Source organism: Canis lupus, chromosome 15 (assembly GCF_048164855.1).
Source record: "Canis lupus baileyi chromosome 15, mCanLup2.hap1, whole genome shotgun sequence".
Taxonomy (NCBI): domain Eukaryota; kingdom Metazoa; phylum Chordata; class Mammalia; order Carnivora; family Canidae; genus Canis; species Canis lupus.
Genome location: NC_132852.1, coordinates 25380910 through 25398809, shown reverse-complemented (window position 1 = coordinate 25398809; position 17900 = coordinate 25380910). Strand labels below are relative to the sequence as shown.

The 17900-nt window shown below is 38.4% G+C and overlaps 2 long non-coding RNA genes across 4 annotated transcripts in view; one reads left to right on the top strand and one right to left on the bottom strand.

Annotated features, from left to right (window-relative positions):
- The window catches only part of LOC140604767 (uncharacterized), a 92291-nt gene that overhangs the window by 48948 nt on the left and 25443 nt on the right, over positions 1-17900 (bottom strand). The window lies entirely within an intron of this gene.
- LOC140604765 (uncharacterized) overlaps positions 1-17900 on the top strand; it is a 43867-nt gene that overhangs the window by 1853 nt on the left and 24114 nt on the right. For all 3 annotated transcript variants that reach the window (XR_012007577.1, XR_012007578.1, XR_012007576.1), the window contains exon 2: positions 15684-15774. This is a non-coding gene — a long non-coding RNA (uncharacterized lncRNA). The remainder of the gene's footprint in view (positions 1-15683; positions 15775-17900) is intronic.

Below are 17900 nucleotides of genomic sequence, written 5' to 3'. Positions count from 1 at the left end.
GTGCTTCTGGCTAATCAGCTATAAACTGCAAGTTCCCATGATCCCCTCCTCAGGTTCAATTAGTTCGCTACTGTGACTCACCAAAGGCAGAGATATGGTTAACTCACTTCTTATAAAAAGATAGGATAAGAAATACAGATAAGCATCCAGATGGAAGAGACTGTGTAAAGCAGGTTCAGGGGTGGTGGTGGGGGGAATGGTGCATACCTTCCATGACCTCTCCAGGTGCACCACTCTCCCAGCACCCCATGTGTTTACTGCCACTCTCCAGATGGGAATTTTATGAAAGGCATCATCACATAGGCATGATTGATCAATGGCTCCATCTCCATTCCTATCCTCTTTCCAGAGAATGGGGGTGGGATGAAAATTTCAAGCTTCTAATCATGGTTTGGTCTTTCTGGTGACCACCCACCACCCAGGAGCCCACCAAGAATCATCTCATTAGAACAAAAGACACTGCTAGCACACAGGAAACTCCAAGGGACTTAAGAGCTCTGTGTCAGGATCCAGGGTCAGAGACCAAATATTAGAACAAAAGATTCTCTTAGTGCTCTTATCACTTACGAAATTACAAGGGATTTAGGAGCTCTGTGCCAAGAACACTAGGCATACAAATATTCTATTATCTCATAGTAGAATGACAAATATCAGCAAGTTTGTCTCCACTGAAATAATAATGGCCCACATGATAGTTGTCAACTCCTTCCAAATTAATTTTTCATGACCCCTAGGTTAATGATTAATTTTACTGCTCATGTATGCTCAATATTCTGTTCATTATAAAGTAAAAATCTATCAAATTGGCTTAAGATATTACAAAAATAAACTAATATCTGTGAGCTGCTTACTTATTGATCAATATCACATTCATCAATAGCATGGGTTTGAGAAATGACTTCTGACAGTATGAAAGTCACTATCATTTTACCTTAATCTTCTTCTCTCTCTCTCTCTTTTTAAAAAAGATTTTATTTATTTATTCATGAGAGACCACAGAGTGAGAGGCAGAGACATAGGCAGAGGGAGAAGCAGGCTCTCTCTGGGGAGCCTAAGGCTAGACTCCATCCAGAACACCAGGATCACAACCTGAGTTGAAGGCAGATGCTCAACCACTAAGCCACCTAGGCATCCCATACCTTAATTTTCTCTAAGGTAATAATAAATGTTACTTTAATAAATAATATAGTAGAATAACATTTTGCCTTGCAGTAGCTAGTTTCCTATTCAGAGATATTTAGCAAAGGTATGACAATACTCTAGCTAGGAATAATCCCTAGGGCAATCTTCCCATTGACAGGTTCATATTCCTTTCAGAAATGAGGGGTATTTCACCTTCCAAACAGGAATCTCAACTTGTTTTTTCAAAAAGGACAATATTTGAGGTTTAAGCATACCAGACATATACTTTTCTTTGAATACATGATAATTTGTGCTCCAGGGATATGAGGGTATCATAGATTCTGTTTATGACTCTGACTTGTAACTCTTATTTTCATTAATCACATTCTTCCAATTATTTATCTAAAAGCAAAGGAAAAATCTACACCATTCGTGGTGGACTAATCTATGCCACCCATGTTTATAATAAATGACACAAAAATATTTATCTGAGGTTTATTTTATACCAGATACCTCCTAATTCATTGCTAGTTGGACTCTTGCTAGCTGAATATCTGTAGTGTCATGCAAAAAATGGCCTACCAAATCAAAACAGAAATTCTGCTAATGGGACACCTGGGTAGTTCAGTGGTTGAGCGTCTGCCTTCAGCTCAGGGCGTGATCCCAGGATTCTGGGATCGAGTCCCATGTAAGGCTCCCAGTGGGGAGCCTATTTCTCCCTCTGCCTATGTCTCTGCTTCTCTCTGTGTGTCTCTCATGAATAAATAGATAAAATCTAAAAAAAAAAAGAAGAAATTCTGCTAAAACAAATCCAAGTGTGCACGCAAGTGAAAAACACTGAAATTATGTGCAAGATATGTATGTGCATACACACACATGTATGCACAAGCATGTATTTGAATGTATATACATACATCTATATCTTAGCTTTTTCTGCTAAGAAAGCCTGGTGTGAATGATACCACAGTCGCAGGAAGTACACTTAGCACCCAGATCATTGGTTTCTTAAGAGCAGTGTCTACCCTTTTTTTCTTAAATAGCAGAGTAAAATCCTGAAAGTTATGATCCTCCCTGCTTAGCTCTGCAGGGAGGTTATGAATATATTAAAAGCTAGAGGCTAAGAAATGCAACTAGGACACAGAGCTAGTCAATAGGGGAGCTGAGATTTTAGTGAGGCTCTGACTTCTAACCATGAAGCCTTGATTACCTTTGACACACTCAGCCTCTCTCTTGCTTCACATCAGCATGGATGAGTTCCTGTTGTGAGGCTGTATTCATTATTCACTTCACGATCAGTGATTCCTCCCATACCTGTGAACAGTCCCATTCTGATGCTTTAAAAGAATGGGAAAGAGCCAGTATAGAAAAAAAAAAGTTTTTAGAAGTTATTTCTATGAGATCTGGCATTTCATTCAACTTCTAAGAGCTGGAGGCTTTTGAATAAAATGTGAATCACAAAAAAAGATATCATGCACTTAAGGTAAAAGCTGGCTTTTTTCAGAAATTCAGTAAAATGAGTATGATTTGAAATCTCCTTCACCTCTTTTTGAAGCAAACCCTAATTTTCACCTAAATCTGAACTGTAATTCCCCTCCTAAATCCCCTTGTGGACTGCAGGTGAGCAGGAAATAGGCTTCTCTCCAGCAATGGGGGTGTAGGGGTTTATGTTTTTGTAGTGATTATGCTTCTCCAATTAATACAGAAATTGGTACATTGAAATGGAGCACCAGTCTAACCCAAACCTGGAGTCTAACTTAGGATTCAGGCAGTGGGAGGAAAAGACACTGAGGATAGGCTGGGAGACTGAGGATCCAAGGCGAGCAGGACAATGCTTTTAACTTGGAAGGTTGTCTACTAGCTGCCAACTGAAGGGAAGAGGCCGGGAAACAATGCTAGCAGTGAGTATTGGCTGTTACAGGCTGAGATCCTTGCAGCAGAGAGGAGCTTAAGCAAGAATTGGCTGGTAGGCAAGCAGGAATGATAGGGGCTCGTCCAGAAACTTCAGGCCTCAGGGTTAAAAAAGCTGTGTCTAAACTTCAAACAGTAAAAAATAAAACAGAAAAGATTCTGAGTGACAAAGTCTGAGTAATGCCCAAACCCAGCTGGACTTTATACTAGTAAAAATAAACTCTTCTGTTAGACTACTAAGATGCACGGGTCTTTCTTCTTTCAGTAGTTAATGCCACTTTACCCATATACTTTCGCTGTCCTATTTAATCATGGGAACACCCATTCTTCCCAACCAGGATTTGCACACACACACACACACACACACACACATGCATACACACACTCACATATAGTACATAGGCTCCATAAGAACCGTATCTTAGTTGAATAAAATCATTTGAATTTTAACAGTATTATTGACACTGTCCCTTTGTATTAGGGACATTCAGTATTTAGTACTGAGATTATTATGACCTTTGATTTTAATATCCAAAATCTTCTATTTTCACAGTTGCTAAACTACTCCTTACTTTCTCATTGATGAATTTAAAAGTTTACCTGCTTGGCAATATCATACAGTATGTTCTTTAGAGAGACATGAGATATTTAGATTAAAAAAGAAGAATCTTCCTATCATCTTTTAAAGCCTTTAAAACCAGATTAGGTAGCCCAAAGGCAAATATATTATAAACAAAATTGTATAAGGCACAGAAATGGAAAACATCATTTTTCACTATAATTGTGGTGATCATAGGGTTCTGGCATTGTTGGTGAGTTAATATTTTAAGGTAATATATTCCTATCACAGTCATTTTGCTCTTTAAATGAAAAATAAAAATGGATTTCCCTCCTTGTAACTATTATGGCTTACAAATAGTGTGAAATTCAGACATGACACATATATACTGTTCCCGCACATATACCACACATGCACAAACCACACATCATACATATAGCACACACACACCACACATATGCAACATATTCACCAGCCACACACGGCAAATAAATCACACCCTCACCTACAACACACATACACCACACAGGGCATGTATATACCACACACACACCAAACATACAACACACGTATACCACACTCAAATCACTCTTATATAAAACACACACACTCACCACACACAACACATATATTACATACTCATACCACAGAGATACTAGACACCAGACATATAGTAAATACAAATACATACAAATAACACTCAGATACCTTACACATACTACACATACACAGATACATATACTACATACTCCACATATACCACACATATATATCACACCCACACCAGATATATTGTCAACACACACACCACACACATATACCATGCACACAGATCCATACCTTATACTCATGCACAATACACAACAAATTATTCACACATGTACAACACATATAGCAACGTGACCACACACACAACAGATATATCAGACACAGCACATATAAAGCACACACAAACCACACACCACACATATTCTAGACACACACATTACACACAACACATGTATACTTCACACACACACACACCACACTTAAGATATAAACACACCACACATACATCTCACATATATCAACACACCACACGTGTACCATAAACAAACCGCACAAATACCATACACACTCTGACACACTAAAAAAAAATAATAATGTGAAGAAGAAATTTGGCCAAGAAATGATTAATGCGATCAATATAAATAGTCAAACTGACAAAAAAAAAAAAAAAACCTTTAGGCCTTGATTATCCCAAATAATTTCTTAGGTAAAGACCCCTTCTTCATCTTACTAGATACATCATAACTAATGGAGGGGCATGAATACAAAAAAATATTAAAAAAAATATTTTTAATAATTTCTGAAATAAAGCTGGCCTTCATTAGGAAAGCTGCATTACAGAATAGTTAGAAGATTTATCATGACTGCATAGATTTATCATGACTGCTATAATGTATCACTAGGCTTTTCTAGTTCCATTAACATAATGCCCTTTTTAGGAATGTAGTCTAAGGATGGTATTCCCAGTGAGCCATTATAGAAAGTCTGGTGTTATGAGTTCTGAAATAACTAAATTCCAATTCTATAAAACATCTCTGAGTCAGCCTGTTATCCATTAACTAGGATAGATCAAGATAATTACAGTTGTCTATACCCCCTTAAACCAGTATTCCCAAAATTGTTCATTTACTGGCACACGTAAAACAATGATAAAATTATATGGGCCAGGGGAGATAGAGAAGGAGTCTGCTTACAGCCTGAGATGAATGACCCCGTGGACTCTGGCCACCTGTCTCCCCCAGTACAGGCTAACGGTGTCGATAATTTGGCATATCTGTGACTGTGCTATGCTCCATCAGGTGAGAAACTCTGTCATGTACCTAAGATGCAGGATGAAATTAAAATATTAAAACTGTACAAATGCCTTTGAAAAGATATACAATATCATTAGTCATTAAGGATATACAAATCAAAACCACAATAGGGTACCACTTCACACCCACTAGGATGTTTGGAAGGTAGTAAAATTTAAAAACAAAACCAAAGATAAGTGTTAGCAAACATGTGGAGAAACTGGAACTTTTGTATGTTGCTGATGAAAATGTAAAATGATGCAGCCACTGTGGATAACACTTTGCAATTTCTCAAGGGGTTACACATAGAATCACCATATGGGGAGTTGAAAACAAGTACTCAAACAAGAACATGTACTCATGTGTTCATAACAACAGCACTATTTAGAATAACCAGTGGAAATAACGCAAATGTCCACCAACAAAGATAAAAAAATTGCAGTATATACATTGCATGGGATATTATTTGGCTATTGAAAGGAATGAAATACTGCTGTATGCTACAACGTGAATGAACCTCCAAACATTATGCAAAGTGAAAGAAGCCAAACACAAAATGTCATATATGGCATGATTCCATTTATAAGAAATATCCATAATAAATCAATCCATAGCCACAGATACAGATTAGTGGTGCCAGAGGTTAGATGGAAAGATCGCTTAATGGTTTAGAGTTTTACTTTGGAATGATTGAAATGTTTTGAAACTAGACAGAAAATGGTGCTTGCCCGACGCTGTGAGTGTACTAAACACCAATGAATTTTGGCGTTTAAATGATTGATTTTATCTTATGTGAATTTCATCTTAATAAATTATTTTTTTTAATTACATGAGTGAAGGAGAAGTGGAGATTTAAAAAATCTCCCCAAATTTGATAGATACAGATGCTAAGGCCAACAATTCAATTGTAAAGTTTACTTAAAAATTTTTTTTTTAATTTTTCTTTATTTATGATAGTCTCAGAGAGAGAGAGAGAGAGAGAGGCAGAGACACAGGCAGAAGGAGAAGCAGGCTCCATGTACCAGGAGCCCAATGTGGGATTCAATCCCGGGTCTCCAGGATCGCGCCCTGGGCCAAAAGCAGGCGCCAAACCGCTGCGCTACCCAGGGATCCCAGTTTACTTAAAATCTATCTGTATGTTCCAGAATTTCTTATCCCAACAACAGGAAAAACTGTTCCTAAGAAAAGCACTCCATTTCACTCGAGTACTCTTAACACAGCTATTTTAGAAAGTAAAAGAGGTCAATTTATTGGGGTTAAAGGACAAAGGATGAAAAAAAAAGAACATTGGAGGATAGGAAAATCACACATTCTCTACTTACGTTCCTACTCCTTTCCCAAAGCAGGATATGTTCATGGTCTCTGCATTTGCTTTTTTCATGGAGCTAGATAATGCTAGAAATGAATGCGACATTAGCGATCTCTCTTGGACTATAGCTCGACTCTATCCAGGCTCTGCTTTAAATTTTAAATTTTAAACAAATAGCAGTTGTATCATTGAAGCTCATCAGAAGGGATCCCTGGGTGGTGCAGCGGTTTAGCGCCTGCCTTTGGCCCAGGGCACGATTCTGGAGACCCAGGATCGAATCCCACGTCGGGCTCCCAGTGCATGGAGCCTGCTTCTCCCTCTGCCTGTGTCTCTGCCTCTCTCTCTCTCTCTCTCTCTGTGACTATCGTAAATAAATAAAAATAAAAAAAAATATTGAAGCTCATCAGAAGCAAATAAAATATGCACCATTGTGACAGTTAATTTTGTGTGTCAATGTGGCAAAACATGGTACCCGTTTTTTTTTTTTGTTTTTTTGTTTTGTTTTGTTTTTTATCAAAAGCTAGTCCAGATGTTACCGTACTGGTATTTTTAGATGTGATTAATATTTACAATCAATTAACTCTAAGTAAAACAGATTGCCCTCTGTAATGTGGGCGGGTGGCATCTAAACTATTGAAGGTTTTAAGAGCCAAGACTGAAGTTCCCTGGAGAAGAAGGAATTCTGCTTCCAGACCGCAACATCCAAATTCTGCCTGAGTTTCCAGCCTTCATACTCAAGACTGCAAATTTACTCTTACATGAGTTTCTATCCTGCTGGCTTGCCACACAAACGTGAGACCTGTCAGCTCCCCAATCACATGAGCTAACTCCTTAAAATGAATATCTGGATAGATAGATGCTAGATCCTATTGATTCTGTTTCTCTGGAAAACTCTAATACGACCACTTCAGCATCATCCCCTTATATTGATCAGGGGGTGCTGCTCCTGGCTATTAAGCTAAGGCCATTGCTACCTCAACAATACCCGCCCCCCGAGGCCATTTTATCAAAAGACAGGTTTCAGTTGTCACAGGTTTATTTACTTTAGACTCACCCAGAGAAACCAGGGCTTGATTATGCTATTCTTTGATTCATGCTGCTTAGCAAGACAAGATTTAACAATACCCAAACCACAGAAGAAGGGTGTCATCACATCTCAGGGACAGTACAAAATTATTTCAAACCAAAGTATGTTCAAAACCTAAGTGTATTCAATGTATTATTAATTCCTCAAAGAAAAAATTACAACATTCAGAAGGAAGCAGCTGACAGCTATTTTCTTTTCATTATCCCCTAAGATAATAACAAATAGAATTTTAACAATATCCTGAATCAAGTGAATTTAGAAGTGGCCAGAGTTCTATTTCATCTTATTCCAGGGGAAAGAAGAGGTATAATGCAGACGTGTAAGAAAAAGAGCAAGGATCTGCATTTAGGTGTGCTGTGCAGTAACTCAACCAGCTTCCTCAGGGGGAACAAACCTTCAGAAGAGACCAAGAGAAAAATATGATTTTTAGTATTCTTATATAATTCAATAATGAAGCTTTTTGTCTAAGATGCTCAGTGTTATCAGTAGTCAAAAAAATATAAACTAGAAAAACAATGAAACCTAAAAACCATATGATCATCTCAATAGACACAGAAAAAGCATTTCACAAAGTACAATATCCATTCATGATAAAGTCCTCAACAAACTAGCTTTAGAGGGAATATACCTCGACATAATAAAGGCCATATATGAAAAACCCAGAGCAAACATCATACTCATTGGAGAAAAACTGAGAGCTTTTCCCCGTAAGGTCAGGAACAGGACAAGGATGTCCACTCTCACCACTTTTATTCCATATAGTACTGGAAGTCCTAGCCACAGCAATTAGACAACAAAAAGAAATAAAAAGTATCCAAATTGGAAAAGAAGTAAAATTTTCGTTATTTGCAGATGACATGATGATATCTGTAGAAAACCCTAGGCTCCACCAAAAAACTACTAGAACTGATAAATGAATTCAGTAAAGTCACAGAATACAAAACCAATGTGCAGTAATTTGTTGAATTTCTCTACACTAATAATGAAACTGCAGAAAGAGTAATTAAGAAAACAATCCCAGGGCAGCCCGGGTGGCTCAGCAGTTTAGCGCCGCCTTCAGCCAAGGGCCTGATCCTGGAGACCCAGGATCGAGTCCCATGTCAGGCTCCCTGCATGAAGCCTGCTTCTCCCTCTGCCTGTGTCTCTGCCTCTCTCTCTCTCTCCTCTCTGTGTATTCTCATGAATAAATAAATAAAATCTTAAAAAAAAAGAAAACAATCCCATTTACAATTGCACCCAAAAGAATAAGATACCTGGGAGCAAACCTAACCAAAGAGGTGAAAGAGCTGTACTTTGAAAATTACAAAACACTGATGAAAAAAGTTGAAACGACACAAAGAAATGGAAAGATATTCCACACTCATGGATTGGAAGAACAAATGCTGTTAAAATGTCTATACTACTCAAAGCAAGCTACACATTTATTACAATCCCTATAAAAATACCGTCAGCATTTTTCACAGAACTAGAACAAACAATCCTAAAATTTGTATGGAACTGTGAAAGACCATGAATAGCCAAAACAATTTTGAAAAAGAAAAGCAAAGCTGGAGGCATCACATTTCTAGACCTCAAGTTCTATTACAAAGCTATAGTCATTAAAACAGTATGCTACTCGCACAGAAATAGAGAAATAGATCAAAAGAACAGAATAGAAAACCCAGAAATAAACCCATATTTATATGATTAACTAATCTTTGACAAAGCAGGGAAGAATATCCAATGGGAAAAAAACTGTCTCTTCAACAAACGGTGCTGGGAAAACTGGACAGCAACAGTTTGAATGAAACTGGACCACTTTCTTACACTTACATATATAAAATAAACTCAAAATGGATTAAAGACCTAAATGGGAGACCTGAATCCATAAGAATCCTAGAAGAGAGCACAGGCAGTAATGTCTGTGATATTGGTCATAACAACATCTTCTTAGATACATCTCCTGAGGCAAAGGAAACAAAAGCAAAAATAAACTACTGGGACCGCATCAAAATAGAAAGCTTCAGCACAGCAAAGGAAACAATCGATAGAACTAAAAAGCAACCCAAAGAACAGGAGAAAATATTTGCTAATGACATACATGATAATTAGTATCTTAAATATATGAAGAACTCATACCATTCAACACCAAAAAAACAAATAATCCAATTTAAAAATGGGCTGAAGAACAGACATTTCTCTAAAGAAGACATACAAATGGTCAGCAGTCATATGAAAAGATGCTCAACATCCATTCGTCATCAGGGAAATACAAATCAAAACCACAATGAGATACCATCTCACACCTGTCAGAATGGCTAAAATAAAAAACACCTTGTTTCTTGTGAAACAACAGGTGTTGGTGAAAATGTGGAGAAAGGGGAACCCTCTTACACTGCTGGTGGAAATGCAAACTGGTACAGCTACTCTGGAAAACAGTATGGAGATACCTCAAAAAGAAAAAAAATAGAATTGCCCTATGATCTAGCAATTGCACTACTGGCTATCTACTCCACAAATACAAAAACACTAATTCAAAGGGATACATGCACCCAATGTTTATAGCAGCATTATTTATAATAGCTAAATTATGGAAGCAGCCCAAGTGTCCATCTCCACTGATGAATGAATGGATAAATAAGAGGTGATGTGTGTGTATGTATGTATGTATGTATGTATGTATATATAATTCAACCATAAAAAAGAATGAAATCTTGCCATTTGCAACAACATGGATAGAGCTAGAGAATACAATGCTAAGTGAAATATGTCGGTCAGAAAGACAAATACCATATGATTTCCCTCATTTGTGGAATTTAAGAAACAAAACAAAAGAGCAAAGGAGGGGGAATTAAAGAGAGGCAAACCAAGAAACAGATTCTTAGCTCTAAAGAACAAACTGATGGTTACCTGAGGGGAGGTGGGTGGAGAGAGGGGTGAAACAGTGATGGGGATTAAGGAGTGCACTTGTGATGAGCAACAGGTGTGGTACAAAAATGTTGCATTACTGTATTGTACACCTGAAACTAATATTACACTGTATGTTACTGTATTAGAATTAAAATAAAAGATAAAGATAAGATAATGAAAACAAGCCATTATCATCTATCAGATTTATAAAAATTAAAACATTGGGCAGCCTGGGTGGCTTAGTGGTTTAGTGCCGCCTTCAGTCCAGGGGGTGATCCTGGAGACCCGGGATCGAGTCCCACTTTGGGCTCCCTGCATGGAGCCTGCTTCTCCCTCTGCCTGTGTCTCTGCCTCCCTCTCTCCCTCTCTGTGTCTCTCATGAGTAAATAAACAATAAAAAAATAAAAAGAAATTTAAAAATTAAAACATTTATAACATCCAGGGCTGATCAGGATGTGCTAAAGCTAGCGCCTTCACACCCTGGTGATAACAGTTTCTATTGCTAAAACATTTTGAAAAAGAAATCTGTCATTATCTATTTATTTCTATTAACATTTACAATGCATTTATTGACCTAACAATCCCACTGGGAAATGAGCATTAGAACATGAAGATCTACAGACAGTGGTTATTTTTTTAAAGCATATGCATAATTATTTTTAAAAATACTGAAAATAATCTACATGTCTGTAAGGAAATAACAGTTGAACAAACTTGAATATCCATTCTATAAAATATTAAACATCTGTCAAAAGTAATGAGTTATATCTGCAATTATTAACGTAGAATAAATACAGTCAAGTGAGAGCATAAGTAGCAGAGAGATGTATAGGGTGTAATTACATGTTGATTAAAAATATAGCCTACATTTTAGTCAACATGTTTGTTTGCATAGAGAAAAATGTGAAAGAATACAACCAAAATGCTAACTTAACTTCAGATAAGGTGGAGTTGTGTAAAGGGGCTTGGGGGAGGGTATGGGGAGATTGTTAATGTTTCATTTTTATGCTTCTGTGTTGCTTGGCTTTCTATTATTTATATTTAATTTTGTTTCTGTGTATTACATTTTGACATCTTAAAAACCTTTCTGGCTGAGGAGGTTGCCCCTCCCTGGTTAGCCAAGTTTTAGGGATAGTAAAAGGCTCAGCAGGAAATGAGTATTTGGTGTACAAACGAATCAATCCAGAGCCATACACTCCTCTATCTTGTCCAGGTACACCAGGAGGCCATGTTCCTCTGACTTAATCACCTCAGGCCAGGCATCTGAGGACCATCTCTATAATTTAGAGCCCTCAGAAAATACTCAAACTAGTCAGTCCTGACCTGTTTCCCCTGCCCTGCCCTGACCTATCTTTCCTGAGGAATGCCCAATATAGGCTCTGCTTTTGGTTTTCCCTTTGCTCCTCCCTTGTTTCCTAACTCCCAGGAGGCTGTTCCATGTGGCTCTGCTAGAGGTGCTGTGCTTCCTGTTTCTAGGACTTATGGGAAGAAGAAACTTTGTTTCCCTGAGCCTGTCCTGTGTCCCCTCTTGTAACTACACCTGTCTGACCATCACACACCAAAAGACATAGGACAGACCTGTTATATAACCACATATGCTTTCTGTCATCTAAAAGCATCTAATATTTATATAAAATAAGCTTTAAAATAAAACTCTAATAGACACATTTCATATACAATTAAAAAGGAAGGTGGGGATTTAGTTCTACCTGAAGAGTTAATCTTAGAGTCTTGTGTTTTTCTGACAAACGACTAAACACAATGGACACCACCATGAGGCCTGATGGACTCACATCTATCCAGTCTCCTCTCTGTTTTAGAGATGGCACAGCTCCATCCTGCCTGCCTCCTTGTCCCCCACCCCCACCCCCACCCCAATCCCACCCATATGCATTCCGCTGGGAATGGTGAAAAAGCACCAGCTAGGGATGTTCTAATGTTATTGGCACAGTTCACCTCTTCGGGTCTCACTTCTCAACTAAAATGGTGGCTACATGAGAAGACTTCTGTCTTGATGCCCTCACTATCCAACCGTACCCCTTCCATTGAGCCCTTGATACAGGATTATTTCAATAGGAGTATAAGCTTCTGGTGGAGATATTTAATTTTAGCCTCTCATTCTTTAATTTCAGTATGATTCAGCCTATTTGTTTCAAGCTTTTGGCTTCATTTTAGGAAGCAGATGTTTAACCTCCTGTTCCTTGAGCTAGTAATCTCTATAATTAAGAGTTCTGAAAGAATACTGGAAGGGGTACAACCTAGTTCTTGGATAAAATTATATCTGTGCGTGGGAACTGTATTTCCTTCCGAGTCCTTTAATTATAATCTTGGGCGTCTATAGCATTTGTTTAGCATTTAAATTTTAACAACAAAGCTTCACTTGAAAAAAAAATGCAGTTTCTTGAATGACTTCTTCCAAATTCATCTTTTATTTTCAGTTACATATTTGCAGCCAGTGAGTTTTTATGGGTTTGCAAATTTTAAATGTTTAACAGACTAAGTTAGGTAAAGGCTTAGCTCTGCCACATGAACAACTAAACTCAAACTCGAGTGACTTTAATAGCAGTTGCATACAAAGTGAGGTAAACCAGTTGGCTCTCCTCCACTTTGAAATGGCGCCCTCTGGTGTATGGGGCCTCCAAGGTCATCATGGTAGGGGAAGAGCAGACTAAAGGGGTGTGTGGGATCTTTCATGGGCCAGGACTTCGAATGGTTTGCTTCCCTTTTCCCCAGATTCTAATGGGCAGACCCATGCCCAACCCAACTGCAAGAGAAGGTGTAGACATGTAGAAGGCTATTTGGTAATCCAAAAGATTATCCAAAAGAAGCAGCAATGGATGGAGGGCAAAGAGAGGGAGGATGCTTATGGAGCACTGTCAGTTTCCACATTAGATAGAAGTATTTAAAATCAGTCCACAAAGTAGAAAAACAGAGCAGAAAGAGAACAATTTTAAGTGTGCCTTTTCAGTTTGTTTGACATGTTCACTGGACTCCAGTAAGGATATTGGGGGTACTGATTCTTACTTAGAATATGTGGAAAGGCTCAGGGCACCTGGCTGGCTCAGTTGGTTAAGTATCTGCCTTCAGCTCAGGTCCTGATCCCAGGATCTTGGGATCGAGCCCCAAATTGAGCCTCGAGAGTCAAGCTCCCTGCTCAGTGGGGGGTCTGCTTCTCCCTCTCCCTCTGCTCCCCCCACTCATTTTCTCCCTCTTACCCTCTCTCTCTTTCTCTCAAATAAATAAAATCATTTTAAAAAGCACTCTACAAAAAAAGAATATATGAAAGGATCATAGTTGGTGACTATGTGTAATGCAGTCAGTAAGCACGAGTTCAGTCTAAAATGAAGTAAAAGTTAGAGGTGGCACTTGTGAAGTGTGAAACCAAAGAAAAACAAGCTACGGTGTTGGTATATGAAAGAAAAGAACAATATTCCAGTAGGAGATTTGCAGAAGTAGCTTGATTTTCAGTTTCAGAAATTTTGCTCCACACATTGCTCCTTCCCTCATTTTTATTCCTTGTGATTGCCTCAATATTCCTCTTTCCATTTCACTACTTCCCCTGCTTCCCTTGATTGGTTACACAATAAAAAAAAAAATTGAAACTTGAGTCTAAGAGAAAAAAATGTAGACATTTAGAGACAGGCTAATGTTGCCCCAATTTTTATAAAGAGGTGAGCTCAGAAAATGAAGCCTGAGGTTCACTTCTGTCATAAAATACGATGAATAAAAATAGTCTCTTTCTTCAAGTAGCTCACAATCCCATAGGAGGAGGCAAACTGTGATTATCACATAATATGACATGGGACTGAAGGGCTCTATAAACAAAGTACAATGAGAGTTTAAAGAGCCCAGCACGCATGTCTGCACAAGGTATGGGGACTCATCACAGGAAAGATACCTGAGTGTATCTCAAAAAATGAGATACATGCAAAGTCAAAGAAACCTGAACTAATAATATGACTCGGTCTACAAGAATGAGCCAAGTTGGATGTGGGAGAATGACGGGACGATACTGGAAATCTACACTGGGGTCACAGGGTGCCAGTTCCCCAAAGTCAAATTAAGATATTTAAACATTATGAGGTAAATGATAACAAGTGATTACAGGTTTTAAAGTGAGGAAATAGAATGACTAAATGAGAAGCATCTCAGACTGGTGTCTGTGGTTTAGGAAATACATCATAATGTATTTTCTTCTTGGAGATTCAAAGAACCCTAATGAGCATTATATGCACTGGAGAATTCTTGAGGAAATTTGTTAACTTTGTTTAGCTCAGGATTTCCAAAAGAAAACTGAATATATGTACGAGTTTTCTATCATCGTGTAACAAATGACCACAAGTTTAGCAACTTAAAGCAAAACCCATTTTACTAGCTCACAGTTCGGCAGGTCAAAAGTCTAACGTGGCAAGATCGGGTTCTCTGCTCAGGTTATCACAAGGTTGAAGTCAAAGTATTGCCCGAGCTAAGTTCTCAGATGGAGACTCCAGGGTTGGAGGGAAATCCACCACCAAGTTCATTCTCATTGTTGGAAGAATTCAGGGTTTTTTTTTTTTGCTTTTGAAAAACTGATGTCTCCATTTCCTTGCTGGTTGTTGAGCAGGAGTTGCTCTGAACTCCTAGGGATCCCTTTCAGTTCCTTCCACGTAGCAACCCCCAGACAGTTTCCAGAACAGACACTTGCTTTCTTTTAGGCCAGCCAAAGCACATCTCTCTCTTCTCTTCTCTGGCCAGGGGTTAATGAGCTTAGGTCAGACCCACCAGGACAATCTGCCTATTCTCAGGTCAACTGGTGTGGGACCTTAATTACATCTGCAAAATCTCTTCACAGCAGTAAGGAGATTAGTATTTGATTGAATAACCAGGGGCCAGGAATCTTGAGGATCTGGTTTAGAATTCTGCTTACCAGAACAAGCAGCTTTTTTCATCAAAAATCTTTTAGCATGCTGCAAAATAATGTTTCCACAGCCACCGAATCTGGCAAAAACTGGATTGGTGTTGTAGAAAGAACACTCTGGAGATTGGAGATTGTGCAGGAAAACCACACTACACATCACAGGTAAGGACACATGGAAATAGGTTAAGAGCCTATTGTGTTATCAAAACAAGATAAAATGAGCTTGATAAACAAAATAGGTAAAGTAGGAAATTGAAACCTTTCAGGTTTTCAGCCCAAAATATTAAGCAAATTGTGCTGTAACATCAAACATAGTAGAAATGCAGAATAAAAAGTGGTTTTCAGTATGTTGTTTGAGTTCTGTGGTATACATGGGAAGAAAAAGTTTGAAACCTTGCGGAAATGAAGGAAGCGATGATGTACATTAGGGAGTCATTACAATGGACGAGAGTTCCTAAATTGGGTGAACAGAAGGAGAATGGAACAGGACTGCGGATGGAGTGAGCCAACAAGTTCATTAAAACACAAGCCATGCCAAGTTAAACCCACAAAATCATTTCCTTTTTAGGAGATGGCTATAGTCAATTTTATCTTAATATCAACCAAATGTGTATTAGACAGTCCATGATATCCTTGCAGGTAGATGAAAGTAACGTAGAGACTCTAAGAGCTGTATAAATATCTGTACTCAAACAATGATGATTGATGATTCATTGTCAGAGCAATCAGTGAAAAAGAGCACTGATCTTGGCATCAAGGAAGGATCTGGGCTTTTCCACTAATAGTAAGTTCATGTAATAGATTAAACCACTCACACACACACACACACACACACACACACATATCTTGAATAAATGAAAAATGAATTGCAAGCCCTTGAAACCACTTCTCAGGTCGCTGTTTCTCATCAATAGGAGTGCTGCATTCGATATTCTGAAATATCATTTTATCTCTAAAATTGTAAGGATTATAAACTACAGGAAGTAAAGTGCCCTCTTTCAAAGCACCATGCAGTTCTCGTCTTTGTTCTGCCCTGTTTAACATTTAATCTGAGATTTGGATAAGTTCGTTTTTAGCAATTATTTGGTTGAAACAAATCTGAGAGACACACTAAGTTACAGATGGCAAAAATCAATATTCAATTGTTGGCAGGAATCTGGAAGCAGAAACACAAATAATTAGTCAATACTCTTCCTACATAAAGATTGTTGTTGGAATCTAGAATATACTTCTCAATAATAAATATAATTTCAAAGATTGTAATAGCCCCGAAGTCCTTTTTCATTCCAACTCAGTTTATGGGGCTCCTGAGGAGGCTCTGGGTAGAAATGTCACCTCCCACTTCCCTAAGTGCAGTCAGGGTTCTCACCTGCCACTGTCTCCAACCCATTGTTTCCACACTCCAAAATCACTATCACATTTCTTTCCAGGTCTTGCCCCTCAAGCAAACTTTTCTTCCAGCCTGTCTCAACTAGACGTTCCTCTAAAATATTATAGTTAAAAATCATAAGTGATCATGTAAATACAATGTTTTTACACCTTTTTCTTGTTAGCAGTGGGTTCTAAAGTTCACAACGAAGGTAAAATATCCCATAGTTGAAATTGCCACCGAGAATTCTGTAGGAAGATCTCACACTGAAGATCAGCCTATGGTTACTTTGTAAGCCCAGACCAGCTATCCCTCCATCATTGGAACAGATTGTGGTTTCTTTAGTTAAGCATTGGATGAAGTGGTTGGCTCACTTGTTTGGGGGCCAAATTGTCCAAAAAAATACACATCATAAACCATTCAATGCACACTGAGCACAGCCAGGAGGTCATTCTGGATGCCACTTGGTTTTCAATTCCTGAAATGATTTAAATCCATATCTATCTTCTCGAATGCACTCCTAGAGGCAGATGAGGGAAAGATGGCAGGCTGAAGTATGTGTGTGTACACGTGTCGTGTATTGTTTTAAGGCATCCAGCAAACAAGCTGGTATGCTCTCAACAGAACAGAAATTATGAAAAACCCCTAAAAGGAGAGGGGATGTTTGGCTGAAAGATCATGGCCTGAAATCTAAGGAAGAGAGCATGGCGATAGAAGTTGGATTGAAATGTACCTTGAGTGGTTGACTGAAGAGCTGGAGGGAGCCGTGGGGCAAATATCAGGTAATGGTTGGGGAAGAGCAGAAAGAGCATCCAGGCCAGTCAGCCACTTCCTATCTCCCACTGGTGCCAAGTGACATGCTGCACAACCACTTGTCCTCAAGTCCAGAAGTCCTACCACTGGCATTCACGACCCGGTA